The sequence below is a fragment of the Nicotiana tabacum genome, chromosome 1 (assembly GCF_000715075.1).
Source record: "Nicotiana tabacum cultivar K326 chromosome 1, ASM71507v2, whole genome shotgun sequence".
Taxonomy (NCBI): Eukaryota; Viridiplantae; Streptophyta; class Magnoliopsida; order Solanales; family Solanaceae; genus Nicotiana; species Nicotiana tabacum.
The window spans coordinates 129,889,763-129,916,241 of NC_134080.1; positions in this window are offsets into that span (position 1 = coordinate 129,889,763).

A 26,479-nucleotide genomic window follows, 5' to 3' on the forward strand; every position below is an offset into this window, starting at 1 on the left:
AAGTTTATCAGCAAGAGGAAGCTAAATTTAATACTTCGTGCACCAATGACCAAGAAAATATTGTTGAGGTGTCTCTACATAGGGATAATGTTGAACCACAAAGTATTAACTATGATCATGCAAGTACGCAAGCTCAAACCAATGTGCATAATGAGGAAGATGATTTCATTAATGACAATCATATAGAAATATCAGAGAGTGAAGATAGCGAAGAAGAGTTATTTGATGATGATGATGATGGGGAGGACACTGATACATCCTCTTGAAGACTAAGAAGCAAAAGACTGATGATATAGATGTTACATCCTGTTTTGAAAATTCTCTGTATTTTTGTCCATAACTTTATGCTACCCCATGTATTTGTTTGGAACTGTCAATGAACCAAAGATTATTGATGTTTGAATCTTTATATTTCTTTTTTGATTCTCTTCTAATGCTTGAAGCTTTATGTCTATGTCTTATTTTTGAAAGTTCTCTATATGTTTTTCCTTATTAATTTCATAAGAGAATAAGTGGTGAAGTAAAATTAGTGAATTAATATTTTCTCTATTCTGATCAATCATTTTCTTTTTATGTTTTGTTGCAGGAAATGAAAGGAATTGGACGAGGAAAACGTGGGAGAGGCGGGACGAGCTGTGGTTGTGAAATTTTTTAAGGACGTGGCAATTTTGGAGCGACGTCTCATCCATACAGACCGGACGAGTATCTGATACATCTATAGAGATAGGACAACGAAGTAACCCGGGTCAAGGACCTTTATAGACCGGGCGAGTATCTACTAACTCTCTCCAAATACCTTCTTTAGAAACACAATCATCACGAAATGTGGTAGAAACTGTGCATTGCTCTCTAGAGGCTGAAAATTGTGCAAGTCAGTTTCTGTTTTTTGTTGTTTTGTGAAAATTATTTTTACTGATTGAGTGGAGCTACTAATGAACAATAGTATCCTTTTACTTTGCAGTTTCTTCCAGCAATAAAAAAAGAGGAAGAGGAAGAGGAAAATACAAATCTAAAAGTTTAGAAGTAAAAACTAAATATGGTGGAAAAGTTAAAATTATGATTCCAGATGACATTGACATAGCAGTAGGTTCTGGGGCTAGAGATATTGTTAATTACGGTGGTTTGATCATGAGGAGCACTATCTCGTTCCAAGATGAAAATTGGCAGAAAAATATTTCTAAAACACGGAGAAGTAATGTAGTTAAAGGTCAAGGTAATAAACTGCTTTCAATATTATATTGGCTTTAAGCTGCAAGGTTTATTTATGTGGTTAGGATATTGAATATAATGTTACATTTATTGTCAGGATAAATTTGAAGTTTGCAGCTGGTTGCGAGAGCATAGGTTTCAGGCATTTGTAATTAGCACTATGCAAAGGCTTTTTAGAGCATGAAAAACTCGACTCAGCATTCTGTACTCTATGTACAGTACTAATGAAGAAAGATTGTCTCATCGACCTGAAGATGTTGAGCTTGAGGACTGGAAATACCTAATACAATATTTTGGAAGTCCAGAATTTAAGGTATTAACTTAATACCTGAAGATTGTCTCTTCGAATGGTGATTTATTAATCTATTTACTTACAGGTTATAAGTGAGAGGAACAAAAGAAATAGAGAAAAGCAAATAACTACGCATACTTGTGGTACAAAGTCTTTTGCAGAAGTAGAGGAATCTACGGTAAAAATATATTTAGTCCCCTACTATCACATATGCTTCTTTGTTATTTATATATTTGTATATTTGCTTATATATTTTTCTCCGTAATTATATTGCAGAGAAATACTATTACTAGAGAATTGGACATACCAGATAAAGTTTGGGAGATCCAACATACACGCAAGGATGATAGAGGCGAACTGGTGTAGTTGGATTCACAGTCCCAACAAATTCATGTAATTATCTAAAAACACTTAGAAAGTTCTCTGTTTCTGTAAGTTTCATTTAATATATTTTGATCTAAATGATTATATGTATAAATGCAGGGTCAACTCCAGTAAGTTGTCGCTCAGCAACAATCTGAGGAGATCGAGCATCCCATGACTAGAGATTAGATTTTATCCTCCATTGTTGGTGAGAGAACAGGCTATGTTCGTGGAAAAAGATACGAAAAGAAGCCTCCTAAAAAGAGTAACATTCAGCAGGCATACATAAAGGCCAGCGTATCTTCTACTATTGATATTGTACTCAAGAGATGCAAGCCGAGATGGATAGGAAGTTGCAAGAAGAACGTGAACAAATGGCTGCTGAGTTGCGAAGAAATATGAAAATTGAGTTGGAAAGGAAGTTGGCAGAGGAGCGTCAACACGCAAATGAGGAGCGTCAACACGCAAATGCAGAAGCAGACAAGAGGATTTCTCTAGAAGCGGAGAAGAAGATGCATGAACAATTTGCTAGTTTCTTGGCCAGAATGCAACAACAACAGGTACTTGCTCCACTCCTTAACAATTCTTCTTCCTTCTCGACTTTTCTTCTTCCTTCCTTCTGTAGTGACTTCATGTTTAGGGGTTTAGTAATGTGTTGGTATCTCTGGTTTTAGTAATGTGTTGGTTTTATTTCAACAGAAAGGTTGATCTTGTGCATTATAATGTTGACCATATTAGGTAGGCATTCTAAACAACTAAATAACCAAATCTTGTTATTGCAATTAGAGCGTGCTGAGTGATACCCTAACCCTCTTGTAAACTTATTTATTGTTGATCTCCTACAAAAAGGTTCTGCTATAGCCATAAATACAAGTTTATATCTTCTCCTAAACTGATTAAGCCTATCAAAGGCACCCTAAGATCTGATGCCTCTCACATTCTAAAATATAGATTTAATCATTAAAACTGGATAGATGATGATAATGATTTGGACTGTGATCTAGTCACAGTTATCTGACTTTTTGTTCTTCCTCATATGTTCCCTCTTGTGGCTTTTTCTCTAGCAGATTAGACTCATCTAGGTGATAGGTTCATAGTCTTAGTAATTTCTTCAAAGGTGGAGTTTTCCTCCACACTTTCATATTCTTCTTCACTTGTCTATTCATTTTCCTCTTCTTCAATGTCTATGTCTTCATCAGTTGACATTTCTTCCGCTGACACTTCCTCCTCCTGTTCCTTATGGATAGATGATTGTGCATCTCCTTGTTTGGTGGTTGGTTGTTTTAGCTGGTTCTTTATTGTTATTATTGAATTTATATTGCTAGATTTGGGTGGCTGGCATTTTTTTTATCAATATAAGTATCAGTTTTTTGGCTAGTTATTTTTGTTTTTTGTTTTAGTTTGTTGAATCTAGTTTTATGATAACAATACCTTCCCCTTTTGATAAGTCTGTTTTTTCTTTATAGTAACCTCCTTAAACCCATTATCTCCTCCCTCATATCCTCTTTTACTACATCATAATCATATCAACCAAAGTATCCTTGATGTTTTTTTCCACATGCGGACTGGAAAAATGTAGTTTAGGAGTGCTGGAGCTAAGTGTTTGATAGCCCGTTAACACCTCTGCCAAGTTGTTCATATAAGCATATCGTCGAGCACTAATATTCTTAACCAAATCATCACTGCCTCATTTTTCTTTGTTACTGCTGGTATTGTTAATAATGCTGGTACTTATGTCTTTGTTATAGATCCAAAGTGATCTGTAACATTTGTACTCATTGTTTTAAGTTGCTATAAGTTTAAGAGCGGCTTTGTAGTGATAACCCTGATTCATATCCTTTATAGAAGTTTTCTGATTCATATCCTTTACAGAATTTCTTTTTGTTTGTCAAGAACTATAGTCGACATTTCTGCATGCATTTGCTTTATGTGCTATCTTCATAACTGCAGTACCTGTAATTTTCTTGAATATCAAGTTGTCTTTGAAGTATGATACACGAGGTTATTGCTAAAACCTTTGTTAACCAAAAAATGTAAAGTTTAGTTTTTTTTTTAACCGAACCAAACTACTTAATTTTGGGAACATAATCGGAGCCAAATGGTATCATTATTAAATACTAACATGAGATGAACTCACCAGTTAAGTTTCGCATTACTTAATAGTAGTAGTAAAGTAGTAACAAGAGGAGAGGCCTCGTTGTCAGTAGTCGTATCCAAAATGAAAAACATTTTGTAGGGTACATAACTTTTTTTTTGGTTTCCCACCCGGTGTCCGGGACCCGCATTAGAGCCCGACTATATCCGGATTCCCGCCGCGTAGGGCCCCATTCGGGGGGAAGAGCTCCCTACCAAGGAATTTTCCATACCCAGGGCTCGAACTCGAGACCTCTGATTAAGGGAGGAGCAGTCTCATCCACTGCACCACATCCTTTGGTGGTGGGTACATAACTAACATAACGCATAATGAAGTATGTCACTCTTAATTTTTGGCAGTACTAAATACTAACTAGCTTTGGAAAATGCGAGCCACTAGCTTTCTCCAAAACTAGTTATATATTGATATCAATTCTTGCTTTTGGATATGGTTTTACAAAAAGTGACACCGTTTCTTTTATAAAAACATGTACTTAGGAAACAATAGCTGATTCTGTTTCATCTACCTAAGTCTTGGTAGGAAGTTATCTAGTACTTGTATCGGCGAGAGATAGCTCGTACTCGATGAATAATTGAGATGTGTGCAAGCTGATATGGACGCCAAAGCAGCTGTAGATTGTAAAGTCGACTCCGTAGCCTTTGAAACCCATGCTACAGCCTTTTAACACTCCTAGATACAGATAGCATGGGACGTTAATGTGCCTCGATGCATGTTATTTTTCTAACGTGTTTAACACTCCTATATTCTCGATTTTCTTTAAATTGATTGTCAATTAATTAAGCAGAAAATATTTACTGTGTTAGGGGAAGCATGGACAAAAGAACAGCTTCTTATGTTGTCCTAAATCTTGCTTTGTGGTCAAGACAACTTTTGGAATTGTTAAGCTGCTTTTTAGTATACAGTCACAAGCAACTTCTTGCTTTCCTTTGACATAGATTGAAAATTCTTAGAATTTTGATAGTAGTTGGATATAACAAATTTCATTATGTTCCTTATATATATTACTTTTGTCTAGCAGGGACAAGGCACTTAAATAATGGTATCGTTCAAGGATGGTGTCGGGCAAGGAGCAATTACGAGGCACTTAATATTTTGTCGTTTTTGGGATATGTATATGTGTACAATTACAATGCACAATGAAGTGTCAGGTAGTATATATGTAATTGACTTTTTAGTAATGATAACATTTATAATATTCGGCTTGAGAATCTCTTTTGGTGTTTGTCAAGCATTACTGATTGTTTTAATATTGATAGTCAATTGATATGAATATCTCTATATGAAATTTTAGAGAATTAGGTTCCTACTGGCATGGAAATGTATATAATTTTGGTCGTTATAATTGCTGAGAAAATAACTTTTAGTGGCGACATAGTTTTGTCAAAAAATTAGTAACTGTTGCGATATATAAGCTGCCACAGAAGGTCAATTTCTTTTGCAGAGACTTTAGTCGCTACAGAAAATATTGTGTCTTTCATGGTTAAAACTTTTAAGGCCACTTTAATCACTACAAAATGACATTTATAGTGGAGACATATCTTGCCACTGAACATAAATATTTTTTGTGGCAATTTTAATTGCTACTAAAGGACATTTATAGTGGCGGCGTAATCTTGCCACTGACATAAATATATTTTGTGGCGACAGTAATCGCTGCTAAAGGTGAATATATAGTGGCGACCCATCTAATATTTGTTCTTATGGAACAATTTTTTGTAGCGTTATTTCAACCTTTTGTGGCAACTCTGTCGCCACAAAATATGTTCTTTTAGTGGAGACTACAAATGTCGCCACAAACAACCTTCAGTTACGATTTTGCTTGTGGCAATACAAAGTCACCGCTAATACCTTTTAGCAGCGACCGATTCGGAGATTTTGTGGAGACTTTAGTCGCCACAATAAGGGTGATTTCTTGTAGTGAAAGGGGTCGCAGGTAGGGTTTTTAAAATAACATTCCGACCGATTCGGTCGGAAAATAGGTCAAAATAGTCAACCCTCATTTTAATAAAACGTTCCAACCGAATCGGTCGCTATTTCTTATTTTTTATTTTATTTTTTTAATTGTTCCGACCGAATTGGTCGCTAACAGTTACGCGGAATTTTTAGCCAAAATTTATGACGGATATGGACAGAATATCATTTCTAATTATTATTAAAAATTCGAAAATATATTTTTATGTATTTTCCGACTGATTCTGTTGGAAATTTCCGACTACTTTTTTCAGTCGGAAATGGGCCGTTTTTTTAGTAGTGTACACTATGTCATGGCGCTGTCTCAGGGAGAAAATTTGTCGTCGTTTTTTGTATTTTACAGGTGACATTGTTTTTTGATTAAAGGTTAAATTTGACAAAAAAAATTAAAGAATAACTCAGAAGAAATTAGAAAGTTTTGTTATTAGCCTTCGAGTGAAGAAATTCAACTTCATTTCCGTAATACTAGTAAGTAATTCTTTGTTCCAATCAATAGAAATTCCTAATATATATATATATATATCTTGGAAAGTTTTAAAATTAAATTTGTTAAAAATTAACCAATCAGTAGTTAATTACATGTACTTAAGAAAAAGTTCCAAATTTTCATTTTAGCAGGACTGGCAAAGAAATGAACTACGAAGAAAGAAAGAAATTGTGGTCGTTTTTCTTGGGTAAACCTGTAAAATAACCAACTTTAGTTAAGCATTTGACAAAAGAGTCGGACAGCAAAAATGTCTGGTTATTAAATGTTTTAGGTGCATGCTCCCAAGTAATATCCCAAAAGATAATATGCATATATTATAGCTCAATTATATAAAATTCACTAATTAAATGAGTACATATAATTGAGTTCCAAGAAGGTAAGTTAGTTATTTGATATTTTCACAACATATTAGCCAAAAAGTAGCTAGATGGGTAACAAAGTACATCATAGAGTTCGTACTTTTTTTTTTTTGATCGGATAAAATTAAGTAGCTAGTATTATCTTGTACTGTTATGTATTGAACGTTCTCCATAACGAGAGCAACAATAATGGAACTGGAAGTATATAGGTGTATACGGTCGAAATCAGGTATGCCCGATTTTTCGAGCTCGAGGGGTCGTCTTAAGCCCGAATTCAGGATAGATCGAGTTCGAGCGCGATGGACCAGGCTCGAGCTCGATGACAGAGTACAAGACTCGAAGAATTAAGTGTTCGGGGAATGTCGGAGCCTAATATGACATGCCTCGAGATAATGCCGTTATAGATTTCTAACATAATGAACAAAATTCCTGCCACGTCTCCAAGATCATGGCGTAAATCCCGGAAGAGATTTGTACGAATCCGTACTAGGCAGTTAGACAGCTGTCCCAATAAGATTCTTTACTGTAAATAGAAATGTATCTTATTTAGGGTTTCCCTATTATATAAAAGGGACCCCAATCATTTGTAGACATCATCAATCATTGGCAAAGAATATACTCTCTCTTACTTTCTCGTTCATTGTTCATCAGAATTGTCTTTTAACTTCATTATTCTTGCTTTATTGTTCTTGACTCATCTCGAGGTCACTTTGGCTCGAGGTCGATACTGCCTAGCAACACTGGTTTGATTTTACTTATTTCCTTCATTTATACGCTATAATTCTTGGTTATTAATTAGTATTGAACTAAATCACATATCTTTAAAATAAAAAATCTAGTTTAATTATTACTCGTATTTTCGAGGTAAACGGTTTGGCGCCCACCGTGGGGCTAAAGATAATAGTGATTATTTCAGTGCTGATTCTGATAACACACGTTATTTTCACACTTGTTCTTGTCAAGAAATTTTTTGTTCTCAGGATAAAACATGTCAAACACACAGAATGCACCCGTACATGATGAAGAAGAGGATTTCCTTACTCCTCGAACCTTCGTTGTTCCCGAAGAGTCGGACGCAACCAAATCAACGGTCGAGGAACTGGAATAGGTCACACTGGTCGAGTACATGCCCGATAAAAAAGTATACCTGGGAACGGGGTTAACCCCCGAACTCAGGAAAAAACTCATTCAATTTCTTATCGATAATATGGATTGTTTTGCTTGGTCCCATTCAGATATGACAGGGATCCCATCGGAAATAACAACACACTGGCTAAGCATCAACCCCAAGTTCAAACCGGTGAAGCAAAAGAGCAGGCCCCAGTCCGAGGTGAAGCATGCATTCATAAAGGATGAGGTAACCAAACTTCTTAAAATATGGTCTATTCGGGAAGTAAAATACCTCGAGTGGCTAGCCAACGTGGTCGTAGTTCCTAAAAAGGGAAACAAAGTTAGAATGTGTGTATATTATAAGGATTTAAACAAGGTATTCCCTAAAGACTATTTTCCATTGCCTAATATCGATCGCATAATCGATGCCACGGCCGGCCACAAGATCCTTACCTTTCTCGATGCCTACTCCGGGTATAATCAGATTTAGATAAACCCGGGGGACCAGGAGAAGACCTCATTTATCACTAAGTTTGGAACTTATTGTTACAACGTAATGCCCTTCGGGCTAAAAAATGCAGGAGCTACATACCAATGTCTAGTTAACAAAATGTTCGAGGAACAGATAGGTAAATCAATGGAAGTTCACATTGAAGATATGTTAGTTAAGTCCCTGCGCGCAGAAGACCATTTAACTCATTTGCAGGAAACATTCAAAATCTTGAGGAAGTACAACGTGAAGCTTGACCCGGAAAAATGTGCCTTCGGAGTCGGCTCGGGCAAGTTCCTCGGCTTCATAGTGTCTAATCGAGGAATCGAGATCAACCCCGATAAGATCAAGGCCATCGAAGATATCACAATCGTGGATAGTGTGAAAATCGTGCAAAGGCTAACAAGACAAATAGCCACCTTGGGTCGATTCATTTCAAGGTCATCAGATCGAAGCCATAGGTTCTTTTCCTTGCTCAAAAAGAAAAAGGATTTCTCATGGACCCCAGAATTCCAACAAGCCTTAGAAGAATTGAAGCGATACTTATCGAGCCCACCTCTGCTTCACACCCCGAAGGTAGATGAAAAGCTTTACTTATATTTGACAGTATCCGAGACAACGGTAAGTGGGGTACTGGTTCGAGAAGAGCAAGGTACGCAATTCCCTGTTTATTATGTAAGTCAAACTCTAGGAGATGTTGAAACTAGATACTCTCACTTAGAAAAATTAGCACTTGCATTAATAAGCGCATCTAGAAAGTTAAAGCCATATTTCCAGTGTCGCCCAATTTGTGTGTTAACAACTTATCCTCTCCGAAATGTTTTGCATAAGCCCAAACTATCAGGCCGATTGGCCAAATGTGCAGTCAAACTTGGCGGGTGCGATATTGAATATAAACCCCGAACGGCCATTACGTCTCAAATCTTGGCCGATTTTACGCCAACCCTCATACCCGAAGTGGAGAAAGAACTTCTGCTAAAATCGGGTACATCATCGGGGGTACCTTTTCTCGGACGGTGCCTCGAATGTGAAAGGGTCCGGGCTCAGCATTGTTTTGAAGCCACCAACAGGTAGTACTATTAGACAATCTATTAAAATTTCTAGGTTGACTAATAATGAGGTCGAGTATGAGGCCATGATTGCAAGTCTCGAGCTAGCTAAAAGCCTGGGGGAAGAAGTCATCGAAGCCAAGTGTGATTCCCTATTGGTCATAAATCAAGTAAACAAAAGCTTTGAAGTTCGAAAGGATAGGATGCAAAGATATTTGGACAAATTACAAGTAACCTTGCATTGCTTGAAGGAGTGGACTCTAGACCATGTGCCTCGAGAACAAAACAGCGAGGCTGATGCACTCGCCAACTTGGGGTCATCAGTTGATGACGATGATATTATCCCAAGGACCGTCGTCTAATTATCAAGATTTGTGGTCAAAGAGGGTCATGCTGAGATAAATTATACAAGTTTGACTTGGTATTGGAGGAATAAGTATATCGAGTATTTGAAAAATGGAAAGCTTTCATCGGATCACAAAGAGTCGAGGGCTCTGCAACCCAAGGCTGCTAGGTTCACGATGGATGAAGATGGAACATTATATAGAAGGACGTTCGATGGACCATTGGCGGTATGTTTAGGACCGGGGGACACCGATTATATTCTACGAGAAGTCCACGAAGGCACTTGTAGGAATCACTCCGGCGCCGAGTCTTTGATTCGCAAAATTATTAGAGCAGGGTATTACTGGGATAGAATGGAAAAAGACACGAAGGAGTTTGTCAAAAAATGTGATAAATGTCAAAGGTTTGCACCGATGATTTATTAGCCCGGAGAACAACTTCACTCGGTTCTGTCTCTATGGCCTTTCATATAATGGGGAATGGATATCGTCGGCCCCCTTCCAACGGGCCCAGGTAAAGCTAAGTTCATTTTTTTTATGACTGACTACTTTTCTAAATGGGTGGAAGCACAAGCCTTTGAGAAGTTCAGAGAAAAAGAAGTTAATGATTTCATTTGGGACCAGATCGTGTGTTGATTTGGGATACCTGCCGAAATCGTATGCAACAATGGCAAGCAATTCATCGGCAGCAAGTTAACGAAAATCCTTGAAGCACACAAAATAAAGAGGATCTTATCACCACCGTACCACCCAACCGAGAACGGACAGGCCGAGTCAACAAACAAAACTATCATTCAAAACATAAAGAAAAGGTTGGACGATGCAAAAGGAAAATAGAGAGAAGTTCTACCCGAAGTCCTTTGGGCATATCAAATGACATCGAAGTCCAGCACGGGGGCTACTCCGTTCTCTTTAGTATATGGCTTCGAGGCCTTAATACCGGTCGAGGTCGGAGAACCCAGCGCCAGGTTTCGACATGCATCGGAGGAGTCAAATCATGAGGCTATGAATACCAACCTCAAGCTATTAGACGAAAAACGAGAAGCAGCACTCATTCGGATGGCGGCGCAGAAACAAAGAATCGAGTGATATTATAATAGAAGGACCAACCTTCAATACTTCCGAATGGGGAACTTAGTTCTACGTAAAGTCACCCTCAATACTCGAGATCCGAATGAAGGGAAACTAGGCCCGAATTGGTAAGGAACGTACCGAGTCATTGGAGTTGTCAGCAAATGATCTAACAAACTTGGCACAATGGAAGGCGATCAATTGTCAAACAATTGGAATGTATCACTACTCAAACGATATTACCACTAAGGTATGGTCTTCTCCTTTTTCCATTTAAATTTAAGATTAACTCATTGCAGGTGTTCGATCGATGCCGATGGCACATTTCTACACGAAGACCTTGAGTTTTAAAGCACGCGTTGCACTCTTTTTCCCTTAGATCGGATTTTGTCCCAAATGGGTTTTACCGGTGAGGTTTTTAACGAGGTAACAACTATGTGCTACCTGAGAAGAACTCAACAGTATCCAAGGCTTCTTTTCAATCAACCTCGAATACTGGGGGCTGTCACGACCCAAACCTATGGGCCGCAACATGTACCCGGTACATTACTCAACCGAGTACAAACATAACGTATCTTTTCATATCATACTTATTATAGATAACTGAGCCAGAAGGCTGCCGTGAGATAAGTAGAATACAACAGGTAATACCAATTTATACGTAAGACATACGGGCCTATAAGGCCAAAATAATCACTTGATGTTCTAAATGTCAATACCACACAAGAGGGGGGTGATTTGTGTGGTACCCAATTTTTCGATCTAGACGAACCTAGTTCTTCTAGGTGTTCTAACTACTACTGTTGCGGAATTAAAAGTACAGAAAATAAAGAACACAAAGATTTTTACGTGAAAAACACCTGGCTCAAAAGGTGAAAAAACCACGGCCTACTACTCAGTAGGATTTTCCCAAACATCCACTAAAATTACTGAGCCAAAACAGTATTTACAAAACCTTTTTGTAAACCTAAGGATTAACTCTAATCCCTGTGTAGTACACAGCCTCAACTGTTGCGACACCTTCAAGTTAGCCTATAACTTGAACACTCAAAGTACCTATTACAAATGCTTCTATGAAAGCTGAAAAGGTACAACTTTAAACCACCTACTACAATTGAACTAGAATAAGAATAAACACAACAGAAGTGGTTCTTCTATCTCGTTCAAGTAGCTTCAGGTATGCACACTTAAATCTCACATAAATTGCTCGCAAAATTTCCTTGCTCGTTTGCTCTCAATTTAGTTTAACTTCTGTGTATGTGCAACACCTGTAAAAGAGAACAATCACTGTTATTTAATGAGTTAGTAATCAGAGTTTGATTGAGACTCAATTGCTGATCTTCCATCGAAATTGAGTCCTTGTACAATACAAACTCCAACCCTATCCTTTATCCGGATTGTGTCCTCTTCCCATAAGGAGACTTTCTCTCCTCATCCAGTATGCAACCTTTTCGATCAGTTCAGGAGATATTGTTGCTTGATCACTGAGACTTATCTCCTTCACGTGTATCTCACATGTCTAGGTTGATAAATATTGTGCCTCACATGATGGACCTGGTCCATGACTGAGTTCATTTGTCATTCTTCAAAACTTCACCTGAACTTGGGCCAACAAATTCCCCCTCTTTGATGATGACAAACTCTATGCTTTTACTAATCAAAGAACCTATAGGAACTCAGCTTGGCCATCAACACATTAACTTAGAATTTTATCTTTTCATCAAGGACCAGGTTTAATTAGGTTATAAATATCATATTATTCAAAATAAAGAGTAAAGAACAATATCTTCCCCATTTTGGCATCATCGAAAAGTTGCATACATTGTGAATCCCAGATTTTAGTAATTACTCATGGCCATTTGGTCAACTGCAAGTGAAAACATGGATGAAATCATCAATAATCAACAAACATATTCAAACTATTAAGATCAGAATCTTCATAGAACAAGAGAAACAACAGTTGTCATTGATAAGATATGTTTCCACCAACAAACCACAAAAAGAAAGAAAAACTTCCAAAACATGAGGAAAAAAACACAGAAAAAGTCCCTAATTTGGGTCACTAGGGGTACTAGACTGGTTCAGAAGACAACAACTGGACATCCTAAGGCTTGGAGGAACTAGAGGGCTAGGTTTGGAGAAGCTTGAGCATATTCTGAAGCATCCCATCACTCTTCTCCTTTTCTTTTGCTAGCTCAGTTCTAAGGCCATCTCTTTCGGTTTTCAGTTCAGCTACACGAGCCTGGAGCCTAGCAATTTCAGCATCCTTAGATCCACACTCTTGAACCAAAGCCCTAACCTTGTTGTTCACAGGTGTCTTCAGAGATGAACCAGGTTCAACTGGGGTGGCATTGACTGGATAGTCACAAGCCAGAAGAGTCTTGACGCCAAAGTGTTCCTTTCTTGATGCCATCTCCTATTTCTTCAAAGGCACATTCAGCCTGTCTAGAACAGTAGTCAATATGAACCCATATGGGGTGGCATGAGCCTTGGAGCCATTTATGACCCTGTCCAGTAATTTGACAATAAAGGCAGGCCAATTGATCTGCATTCCTCTCACAAGGCACTCCATAAGAACCAGGTCCATGTAGTTGGCAGTGTGCCTCCTCTCCTGTCTGGGCAGCAGGCACTTGTTAACAAATTCAAACAGGACCTTGTTCTCAGGCCTCATCTCATTTTTCTGCACAAACCTGGCTTCAGGCACATCTTCAGCAATTGCGGCATCACAAAAATTCCTATTGATTTGAAGAGCAGTAGGGAGAGAATCTAGACATGGCCACCTTTGCCTTGTATAATCATCATACCCCTCACTAGGTATGTCTAGAATCTTACCCAATTTGAGTGCATCAAACTGCACCCTTACTCCTTTCACCAGACTGGTGACTACCCCATTCTTCACTGTGGCATTGGCCATAAACTCAATCAATTCTTTCCTATCCAGCCTCTCATCCATTTCAAAGACCATGTTCTTCCAACCTTGTGTAGCTAGGGCATCCACCGGTATTCTCATTCCTGGCTCATCCAGGTCTCTTAACAGTCTTCCTTTCAAAATTTATCTTCTGCCAAAGATGGTAAACCTATCTTGTTCCTTTTCAGATTCCTCTTCTTCTTCTTCTCTACTCCATTCTTCTTCTTCCTCAGTAATTTTTACCTGCTTACCTTTCATTGTAGATCTGGTTCTTTTGGCTAAAGAAGGTTCAGCAGATACAGGTTCAGAGGAAGACTTCTTGGAAGAAGCCTTGGCCCTTTTTGGTTTGGGTGTAGGAACTTCCACATCTGTTCCTCTTTCTTGATGGACCAGTTCCATCTCCTCTTCTTCTTATACAACCTCAGAACTCTCCACAACCTTTGCTTTTCCCTTCTCCTTCTTTTTCTTCTTGCTTTCTTCCAGAGCTTTCTGTAACTCAGCTTCACTTTGTTTGACCCTGCTTCTAGTGGCTCTTCCCTTAGATACTGACGGTACAGTAGGTTTTGGGGATGCCATTTTGCTTTTCTTTGTTGGCTTGGAAGCAGTTGGAGCTTTTTGTGTGGAAGCTTTACGCTTCTTTGGATCATAACTGGCCCCAACCCTCTTCAGAAGATCAGCTAGTGTTTCCTCAGCAGATGAACCAGGTTTATCTTGTTGCTTGCTTAGATGCACAAGCCCTTCAGTCGCCTCCCCAGAACCACTTCCCCCCCGACTTGTAGTCACTTTCTTCAATACCTCCACAGATAGCCAAAAAAATTTCTTTCCCATTTCCCCTCTCATCACCACTTGCTCCCTCTCTCTCTTTTTCTTTCTTTTTACCTCCACTTCTACTAGATTCAGCCCCCTTTACATCTTTGACAAGACCAACCAAGACAAACCTATTTTCTACATTTTGAACCACAGTAGAGAATACCACACAAGAACTTACCTCACCAGAGGTTTCTTGAATTTTGTCAGTGTTAGAAGACCCATGTTCTTCACCTTCATTGGCAGAAATAAAAGCTTCAGACTCAGAGCTTGAGTCAAATTCTTGAGTAGGATTTTCCTTCCTCTGGCTAGCCTTCAATTTCTCATTTAGAACTTTTCTTAGAGCTCCAGAAGCTACAGTTTTTCTGGCCAACATATTCTGCCTACGAAACCTAGGTTTTGGGGTTTCACTAGGGGGTGTAGATGAGGATGTATTAGAAGGGGATACTGGTGGGGGAGTGCCAGGATTGTCTTGGGGGTTAGTCATGGTGGATTGTTTCTTGAGAAAAATTTGGGAATTTTTGGAGAGAAGAAGGGCGATCAGAACTTGAGAAGAGTTTTGACGGTTATGGACTAATAAAGAAGAGGTGTGGTGTATATTTAAAGATGATTAGAATTAAATGCAGTAACGACAGCTTTTTCATAGGTCAATTAGAAGTCTAATCAAGGTGTAATTCCGGTCTCTTAGTGATTATTAGGCATCGCTAGATTTTAGGCAAAAATCCCATTTTTTTAGAGTTTTAGGGGAATGAAACTGGTACAATGCTCAACGGATAAAATTTCTGGGAATTTGATGAATGTAGGACTTCTGCTCATGATTGGAAAAATAATCTTTCTAATTGTGCAGAGTATAGAAAACATACCTGAGCTTTTCATATGAACACATACTGATGAACCAGGTTCTTTATATAGAACTCTCTTGAACATGCCTCAAATGCCAAAATAGAAGAAACTTTGTATCAGTGAGTCACATGTCACAGGAGTATACTAATTAAGGTATGAAACTGAGTAAGAATTGATCTAGATATTTACACAAAGTTAGAACTCCTAACCAAATTTTTTTTTTAATATTGCATTCTGAACTGGACCTATTAGGTGATCTTAATCATCCCTAATTCCAACCTATTCCTCTCAAAGTTTTCTCTACTCAGTGCTTTAGTGAAAATGTCAGCTATTTGTTTATCAGTAGCACAGAATTCTATTGAAATCAATCCTTTCTCATAGTTATCTCTTAAGAAGTGGTGTCTAATATCTATGTGCTTAGTCTTATTATGATGAATAGGGTTCTTTGTCATACTTATAGCACTAGTGTTATCACAGAATATCGGAATACATCCCACTTCAATTCCAAAATCTACTAGCTGTTGTTTGATCCTTAGCAATTGAGCACAACAAGAAGCAGCAGCAACATACTCAGCTTCAGCAGTAGATAGGGCCACAGAATTTTGCTTTTTGGTAGCCCATGACACAAGATATGAACCAAGGAATTGTGCCATACCTGAGATGTTTTTCCTATCCACTAAGAAACCTGCATAATCAGCATCAGCATATCCTACTAGACCAAAATTACTACCTTTAGGATACCAAAGACACAGATCAGTGGTTCCTTTCAGATATCTCAGTATCTTCTTTATAGCAGTCAAGTGGGACTCTTTTGTATTTGCCTGAAAACGAGCACAAAGCCCTACACTGAAAACAATGTCAGGTTTGCTTGCAGTAAGATACAAGAGTGAACCAATCATACCCCTATACAACTTTTGATCAACTGATGAACCAGGTTCATCAATATCTAATTTAATGGCAGTTACAATGGGTGTGTCTATTTCTTTAAAATCCTCCATTTTAAAATTTTTGATTAGCTCTTTTGTATACTTTTGCTGATGGATCATGGTTCCATTTGGACTTTGTTTGATCTGCAAGCCTAAAAAGAAGTTAAGCTCACCCATCATGCTCATTTCAAACTCACTCCTCATTAGTTTTGCAACGTCCTTACTCAGCCTATTAGTGGTAGCCCCAAATATGATGTCATCCACATATATTTGCACAACAAGGAGATCTTTACCTTTTCCCTTAAAAATAAGGTACTGCCAATTTTACCTCTTTTGTAACCATGCTCCAGTAGGAATTTGGATAGTCATTCATACCAAGCTCTTGGGGCCTGCTTGAGCCCATAGAGATCCTTGTCTAACTTGTACACATGCTCAGGACATTCCTTGCTCTCAAACCCTGGAGGTTGTTTCACAAACACTTCTTCCTTTAGGTAGCCATTCAGGAAGGCACTTTTGACATCCATCTGATCAAGAGTGAATTTCATGTGTGTTGCAAAGGCTATGAGGAGTCTGATTGCCTCTAGTCTTGCAATTGGAACAAATGTCTCATCATAGTCTATGCCCCCTTCTTGGTTGTATCCTTGTACCACCAATCTTGCTTTGTTTCTTGTAACTGTTCTATCTTCATCAAGTTTGTTTCTGAAGACTCATTTTTTACCAATGACAGATCTGTCATTGGGTCTCGGAACTAGATGCCAAACTTGACTTCTTTCAAATTGGTTGAGTTCATCCTGTATTGCATTCACCCAATCTGCATCCTGCAAAGCCTTAACAACATTTTTAGGTTCAATAAGAGATAGGAAAGCATCAAAAGCATAGAGATTCTTTAGCAGTGATCTAGTTTTGACTCCAGATGTTGGATCAGTAATAATGTTCTCAATGGGATGAAAACTTTGATACTTGTGAGGTTTCACAACTAATTGATTTCTGCTAGATGTCTCTCCCATGTTCTGTTGCTGATGAACAGGTTCCTCTAGGGGGTTTGATTCAATTTCTCCTTGATTAGTTTCCCCTATCAGGTTGCCCTGATTTGAAGGACCTATTCCATCACATGTTCCTTCTTTTGATGCCACTTTGACTTGTGCTTGGGATTCAGTCAATTCCTTTACCAATCCTATGACTTCATCTTCATGTTCCTGTCTCTCAGAAAGAATGTTAGTTTCATCAAATACTACATGTACACTTTCTTCTACACATAGAGTTCTTTTATTAAACACTTTATATGCTTTGCTATGTGAAGAATATCCCAAGAACACTCCCTCATCACTTCTGGGATCAAACTTACCTAGGGAGTCTTTTCCATTATTGTGCACAGTGCAACCAAATGCCGTAAGATGTGATATGTTTGGTTTTCTCCCTTTAAGTAACTCATAGGGAGTCTTCTCTACCAGAGGTCTAGTCATGCGTCTATTGATTATCTAACATGCAGTGTTTACCGCCTCTGCCCAGAAGCTGTGGGGCAATTTACTAGAAAGCAGCATGGTTCTAGCCATGTCCTCAAGAGTTCTATTCTTCCTTTCAACTACTCCATTTTGTTTAGGGGTCCTAGGGGCAGAGAAATTATGATCTATACCATTTTCATCACAGAATTTAGCAAACTTGGAATTTTCAAATTCAGTTCCACTATCAGACCTAATGGATGCAAGTTGATTTCCTAATTGTTTCTGAGTTTTTCTAACAAATGCAATAAACATGTCAAATGCTTCATCTTTGGAGGTTAGAAATAGAACCCAAGTAAATCTAGAATAATCATCGATAAGCACCATTACATATTTCTTTCCACCTCTGCTCATGGTTCTCATTGGACCACATAGATCCATATGGACCAGTTCCAACGACTTGGTTGTACTTACCATTTTCTTGCTTTTGAAGGATGATCTTACCTGCTTCCCCCTTGCACATGCCTCACAAACTTTGTCTTCATTGAACTTGATATTAGGCAACCCTATAACCAAGTCTTTGGAGACTAATTTGTTTAGCTGATTTAGACTTGCATGACCAAGTCTTTTGTGCCACAGGAGGGGATCATTAACCAACACACTTAAGCAAGTGAGTTTATTTTCTGAGAGAGTAGACAAATCTACAATGTAAATATTGTTAACTCTTTTTCCCTGCAAAACAATCTTGTCAGTGGTAAGGTTAATCACAAAGCATTTAGTAGAGGTAAAAGCTACAATATTACCTCTGTCACACAATTGTGACACACTTATTAGGTTATATTTCAAGCCATCTATCAGGTAGACATTATCTATGGAATGAGAATCTGTTTTGCCTACCTTTCCAACCCCAATGATCTCACCTTTCTTTCCATTGCCAAAGGAGACATTACCTCTTTTTAAGTCCTCAAGTGAAAGGAACTGGTCCTTGTTCCCAGTCATATGTTTTGAGCAGCCACTATCCATATACCATATTTGGCTCCTCTCTTTCACTTGGACCTGCAAAAAGAAATTAGGGGTTAGTCTTAGGAACCCAAACTAGTTTTGGTCCCTTTCTATAGGCAAAAGGATGAATCAAATTCCTTCTTGCCCCCCAAGTTGTAACTTTGTTATTGTACTTACTGTATTTCCTAAATTGCTTAGCTAGAAGCGTTGATTAGAAATTTTCTTGTAAAATCCATAAACTTTTTGAGTTTATGTTGTGACTAGGTCTAGTCATAAGCAAAAGCCTTTGTAATTATACAGTAATAAAGTGGCTTGTGGTGAGAGCATCACAAGTTATTGAAAGTCTTTGTAACTAGGGAGTCACAAAGTGGCTTGTGGTAAGAGTGCCACAAGTTAGTTGAGTTGAATTCTTTTTAATAGAGTCATTACAAAGTGACTTGTAATAGATTTTTACAAGTTAGTGAAGTTGAAAGCCTATAGGTGTAGGTCGTGGTTTTTGGTCTCCTTGTGTGGGATTTTTCCACGTAAAAATCCATTGTCTCATTTACTTACAGTTTATTTGCATTCTCAGCAGAATCTCGTAGAAGACCAGGTACTCTACTCGCAAATGGAACAAGGCTTTTGATGCACTATTCTGGCTACAAGAGCACCACAGTAGCAACAAGAGAGGACTTGGCTATGGGACCCCAGCACCTAAGTGGGATCCCAAAAGAAAATACATCACACTTCCTGAAAACAAAATCTGCAAACATTGTGACAAGACTGGTCATTACAAAAATGAATATACTGCAAAAGAAAAGGACAGTCAAAAGAACAAAACCTTTGTTCAAGAGAAAACTATTCTGGATGGGCCAAAAGGAATTTAATTCACCCATTTGCCTATAGGAAGGGACCCAAACTAGATTGAGTTCCTAAGACTAACCCCTGATTTTGTTTTGTAGGTCCAAATAAAGGGAAGTAGCCAAATATGGTACATGGATAGTGGATGCTCAAAGCATATGAATGGAAGCAAGAACCAGTTCCTTTCACTTGAGGATCTAAAAGGAGGTAATGTCTCCTTTGGAAACGGGAAGAAAGGTAAGATCATTGGGTTGGAAAGGTAGGTAAGACAGACTCACATTCAATTGAGAATGTCTACTTGATAGATGGCTTGAAATATAGCCTAATCAGTGTATCACAACTATGTGACAGAGGTAACCTGGTATCATTCACCTATACCAAACGTTTTGTGATTAATCTTGCCATTGACAAGATTATTTTACCGGGAAAAAGAGTTAACAATATTTACATTGTAGATTTTTTCACTCTTTCAGAAAATGAACTCACTTGCTTGAGTTTGTTGGACAATGATCCCCTCCTGTGACACAAAAGACTTGGTCATGCAAGTCTGAATCAACTCAACAAATTAGTTTCCAAGGACCTAGTGATAGGGTTACCTAACATCAAGTTTAAGGAAGACAAAGTTTGTGGGGCCTGTGCAAGGGGGAAGCAGGTAAGATCATCTTTTAAAAGTAAGAAAATGGTAAGCACAACCAGGACGATGGAACTGGTTCATATGGATCTCTGTGGTCCAATGAGAACATTGAGCAGAGGTGGTAAGAAATATGTTATAGTACTTGTTGATGATTATTCTAGGTTTACCTGGGTACTGTTTTTAACATCTAAGGATGAAGCATTTGACATGTTTATTGCCTTTGTTAGAAAAACTCAGAAATAACTAGGTAATCAATTTGCATCAATTAGGTCTGATCATGGAACTGAAACTAAAAATGCTAAGTTTGATGAATTTTGTGATGAGCATGGTATAGATCATAATTTCTCAGCCCCTAGGACTCCTCAACAAAATGAAGCAGCTTGTTTTTCTCTTGAACAAAGACTTTGTTCTTTTGACTGGCCTTTTCTTTTGCATTACACATTTTTGTAATGGCCAGTCTTGCCACAGTGTGTGTAGATTTTATCTTCAGGAAGAGTGAGGTACTTGCTTTTAGGGTCCCATTTTGGAGCTTGAGTTTCATAGCCAGGTCCTCTTTTGTTGCTACTGTGATGCTCTTGTAGCCAAGAGAGTGCATCAGAAGCCTTGTTCCACTTGCAAGTTCTATCTACTTCATGTTTCACCTTTCCTAGATCTTCCTGTAGGACTTTGATGAATTCATCTTTCTTATACAATTCATATTTAAATTTTCCCAAATTTTCTTCTAGAGTGAGATATGTGTGATCAGATTTCTTCTTTTCTGTTCCTAGTTTCAGTTTTAAGTTTTCAGACCTAAGTTCTAGGACACTGTTATTAAGTTCAAGAACCTCGTTCTTCAACTCAGCATTTATGTTATCACTCTCATTAGCCCTAGACTCTAGACTTTTGCATTTTGCTTTTAGGATCACACATTCCCTAGACAGAACTTCTTTCTCATTGTTAATTATCTCAGACTCATCAATGAAGTCTAGTAATAGCTCAACCAACTTTTATTTAGACAAAAAATTTAATCTTGTCTTTGAGATGAAGTATACTTACCTCTTGTTCATCATCTGATTCTCCGATGGCCATCAGTGCTTGCTCTTCTTCAGCTTCATCTTCTGAGTCTTCATCTAAAGTTTCTCCCCAAGAAGAAACTATAGCCTTGGTTGAACCTTTGTTCCTTTTTGATTGAACATGTTCCTTCTTCATGTTCCTTCATTCAGCCCTTTCTTTCTTCTACTCGATTTCCCATTGAGGGTAGTTCTTGATCATGTGATCAGTCTTACCACACTTGTAGTAACCTTATTGGTTTGTTTCTCAGGAGCTCTTGACTTATTGAAGGTTGTACCTCTTGAAGAACCCTTTCCTCTCATCAGGTACTTTTTGAAATCTCTAGTGATCATAGTCATCTCATCATCTTCCAGATCTGAACCTTCAGCAATTCTGAGAACTAGGCTTCTTTCCTTCTTGGGTGTATTAATCTACATGATTTGCCTTCTCAGTTCATAAGCAGTAAGATTTCCAAGCAGTTCATCCAGTCTGAGAGTAGCAATATTCTTGGATTCCTGAATGGCAGTGATTTTGCTTTCCCATGAGACTAGCAGAACCCTTGTCAGGATTTTCTCAACCTTGTCTTCTTCAAGAATAATCCTTCCAAGAGACTTAAGTTCATTTGTCAGTATAGTGAACCTAGTATACATCTCTTGGATAGTTTCTCCTTCCTTCATAGTAAAATTCTCGTATTGAGAATGCAGCAGTGTTCCTCTGGATCTTTTCACTTGAGGTGTTCCTTCATGAGCCACATGCAAAGTGTCCCATATCTCCTTAGCAGTAGTACAGCTTTGGATCCTACTGTACTCATCTGGACCTAGTCCACACACAAGCCATTTCTTGGCCTTAGCCTTTTTCTCCCACTTCTTTAGGTCTTCAGCAGTGCAGTCAGTCCTTGTTTTGGCACATCCACTCCTTCCTCATTTTTCATTGTAGTTGCCAAAGGACCATCAGTGACTATGTTCCAGAGTTCATAGTCTTCTCCTATGATGTGATCCTTCAACCTGCTCTCCCACCAAGAGTAGTACTATCCATTGAACAGTGGAGGCCTGGCAGTGGGTTGCCCTTCCCAGTTCCTAGGTGGTGCACTCATGTTGATCTTTTCCTAAGGTGTTAGCCTCTTCAAGGATAACCTACTCTAATACCAATTGATGTTCTAAATGTCAAATACCACACAAGAGGGGGGTGATTTGTATGGTACCCAATTTTTCGATCTAGAAGAACCTAGTTCTTCTAGGTGTTCTAACTACTACTGTTGCGGAATTAAAAGTACAAAAAATAAAGAACACAGAGATTTTTATGTGGAAAACACCTGGCTCAAAAGGTGAAAAAACCACGACCTACTACTCAGTAGGATTTCCCAAACATCCACTAAAATTACTGAGCCAAAACAGCATTTACAAAACCTCTTTGTAAACCTAAGGATTAACTCTAGTCCCTGTATAGCACACAGCCTCAACTGTTGCGACACCTTCAAGTTAGCCTATAACTTGAACACTCAAAGTACCTATTACAAATGCTTCTATGAAAGCTGAAAAGGTACAACTTTAAACCATCTACTACAATTGAACTAGCATAAGAATAAACACAATGGAGCTGGTTCTTCTATCTCGTTTAAGTAGCTTCAGGTGTGCACACTTAAATCTTACATAAATTGCTCGCAAAATTGCCTTGCTCGTTTGTTCTCAATTTAGTTTAACTTCTGTGTATGTGCAACACCTGTAAAAGAGAACAATCACTGTTATTTAATGAGTTAGTAATCAGAGTTTGATTGAGACTCAATTGCTGATCTTCCATCGAAGTTGAGTCCTTGTACAATACAAACTCCAACCCTATCTTTTACCCGGATTGTGTCCTCTTCCCATAAGGAGACTTTCTCTCCTCATCCAATATGCAACCTTTTTGATCAGTTCAAGAGATATTGCTGCTTGATCACTGAGACTTATCTCCTTCACGTGTATCTCACATGTCTAGGTTGATAAATATTGTGCCTCACATGATGGACCTGGTCCATGACTGAGTTCATTTGTCATTCTTCAAAACTTCATCTGAACTTGGGCCAACATCACTCGCACACTGAATATAGGCCGGCAAGGCCATACAATCTTTTACGCACATAACATTTGTCTACAAGCCTCTAAGAATACATAATTTTCATCAAGGTCGGGAGAGAGTGCCGCCATACCAAACAATACACGTCTAAATCATACTAACCAAATAAGCAACTCGAAGCAAATGGAGCGCACCAACATCTTCCGTTGAGCTGATAGACTACATAGAGGGCTTTCGACCTGTCTATCGGGACCTCCAAACATAAAACGCAGTGTCCCCAGGCAAAAGGGACATCACTACGAATAATGTACTGAGTATGTAAAGCACATAAAAAAGTACATAACAGACATGGAAGACATGTAGAGTACGTGACTCAACCTATAAGTCTGGATAACTCTGTAAATCGTAAAATAATTATAGTGTCATGCATATGTTTATGAATGTCATGTCATGCATAGGTACATGTTTCATAACATCATCAGGCTTTTGAGGGAATCCCATCATATCATCTCGACCACTGTGGGCAAAATTATCAACGTATACTAGCTGATCAGGTGGTGGTGCGTATATAACGTCATAACCTTTCCCATATCCCATATGTATATATATACATATACATGCGCGTATATAATGACATCTGGCCATGAGTCAGTGTGCATGTATAAATGCATGAAATGCATATAAAATATGTTAATAAAATCTTTCGGTACGTCATAAGACCATTATGCCTCTGATTAATATCATGAAATAAACTTTACCAACTTACGTATTTTTGAGACCCATGAACATATAATAGAGTAATATGACACATGGGGAATCAAGAACATAAGTATCTCTAGTATTTTTATGAATGGAGTCATTTATGGAAATTGTGTATTTGCTTGTTTCGTTCGTGTCGTATAGATCATGCCTAAAAGAAAGAAGGGATAGCCTTAACATACCTAGAGTAGGGAAAAATCCGTGTGATGTTCTTGAGAAGGTTTACACCGTACTTGTGATGACCCGGTCGGTCGTCTTAAGAATTAACGCCCCGATCCCCTATTAACTGCTTTCCCCAAATTTATTTCTGCTATTTCGATTTGCCGAGATGTTCGGTTTTGAGTTTCAGAGAGTTTTGGGACACTTAGTCCCTAAATGAGAGCTTAATTGTTGAAAAGTTGACCATAGTCGGAACAGTATGAAGACGGCCTCGGAATGGAAATCTGATGGTTTTGTTAGCTCTGTTGGGTGATTTCGGGGTTAGGAACATGTTCGGAGTGTGTTTTGGAGGTCCGTAGCTAATTTAGGCTTGAAATGCCGGAAGTTGAATTTTTAAAGTTTCTGGTCCGATAGTGAGATTTTGATCCGAGGGTCGTAATGGAATTCCGGAAGTTGGAGTAGCTCCGTAGTGTTGAATGTGACGTGTGTGCAAAGTTTCAGGTCATTCGGATGAGGTTTGATAGACTTTTTGATCAAAAGCGTATTTTGAGAATTTTGGAGTTCTTAGGCTTAAATCCATGGTTAATTCGAGGTTTTGATGTTGTTTTAAGGATTGGTACAAGTTTGAATAAGGTATTAGGTGATGTTTGTGCTTTTGGTTGAGGTCCCGGGGGCCTCAGGGTGATTTCAGATGGTTAACGAGAAGTTTGAGGAAATGTTGCAGCTACTGTATTTTTGCTGCTTCTGGTATTTTCGCATCTACGGTTTGGAAACCACAGAAGCGACATAGAGACTGCAGAAGCGGAATTTGGGAATTCCTCAGGAACCGCAGAAGCGCAACCCCTCCTACGGTTAGAGTTCCGCAGATGCGAAGTCTGGCATTTAAATGAAAGTCGTAGATGCGACGTAGTTTTTGCAGAAGCGGGACCGCAGATGCGGTCCCAGGGCCGCAAATGCGGGAATCGCTGGGCAAAACATATAAATAGTTGCCTTTGCGATTTTGAGCCATTCTTTTACCATTTTCATCCGGGTTTGAAGCTTTTGAGAGAGATTTTTGAGGAAAACAAAGGGGAATCGCTTGGAGGTAACGTCCTTGACTTCATAACTCGTTTTTATGTGATTAAAGACCTAATTAGTGGTGAGAAATTTGAAAAAAATGGGTAATTATGGCTTGAGTTTAAGAGGCCTTTAAATGAGGATTTGAGGGGGCATTTGGACTTCGACTTCAGTGTTCTTATTATGAATAGACTCGTGAGAGTACGAGGTTTCTGAAAATGTAAATTTTGCCCGATTTTGAGACGTGGGACCGAGGGGCATTTTGGTCATTTTACATAATTTCACGTATTAGCTTAGACTTTAATTGTAGAATCAGTACTTGAAGTGTTATTTACAACATGCAATTGAATTGAATAGATTTGGTCCATTTGGAGTCGAGTACTCATGGCAAAGACGTGGTATCAGGCTGATTTTGAGCTGGTTCGAGGTAAGTGGCTTGTCTAACCTTGTGTGGGGGACCTTCCCCTTAGGATATGATATATTTGATAATTGAAATGCCTTGTATGTGAGGTGACGAGCACGTACTTGAGCTAATTGTTGAAAATCCGATTTTTCCTTAAAGTATTTCAATTGAGTTCTTTTTCCTGTTTTATTCTACTTGTGAATTTAGCTTGTTGCTAGTTTAGAAAAGCATGTTTAGTTGACTTAATTGCCTATTTGCTTAAACTGCCTTAATTGAATTACGTGAAGTATGTTAGGCTAGAATTAACTGTTTACTTGGTACGGAATTTAGCTTAATTGGGGTTTCTTGTGTTGCTGCTGTGTGTTTTTACTTTGGGACTACGGGACGGTATCCCGGAAGATCCCCTATACACATTTATGATCTGAACTGAGGTGCGGGATACCAAGAGATCCCTGGCACGTATATGGAGGATACCAAGAGATCCTTAGCATATATTGAGGATACCAAGAGATCCTCGGGATACCTAGAGATCCCTAGCATATATTGAGAATACCAAGAGATCCTCGGGATACCAAAAGATCCCTAGCATATATTGAGGATACCAAGAGATCCTCGGGTTACCAAGAGATTCCTAGCATATATTGAGGATACCAAGAGATCCCCGGTTATCATCCTTGTTATGAGTGGTACTTCCTTGTGGTTTGCCTTCATCTCTGTTTCCG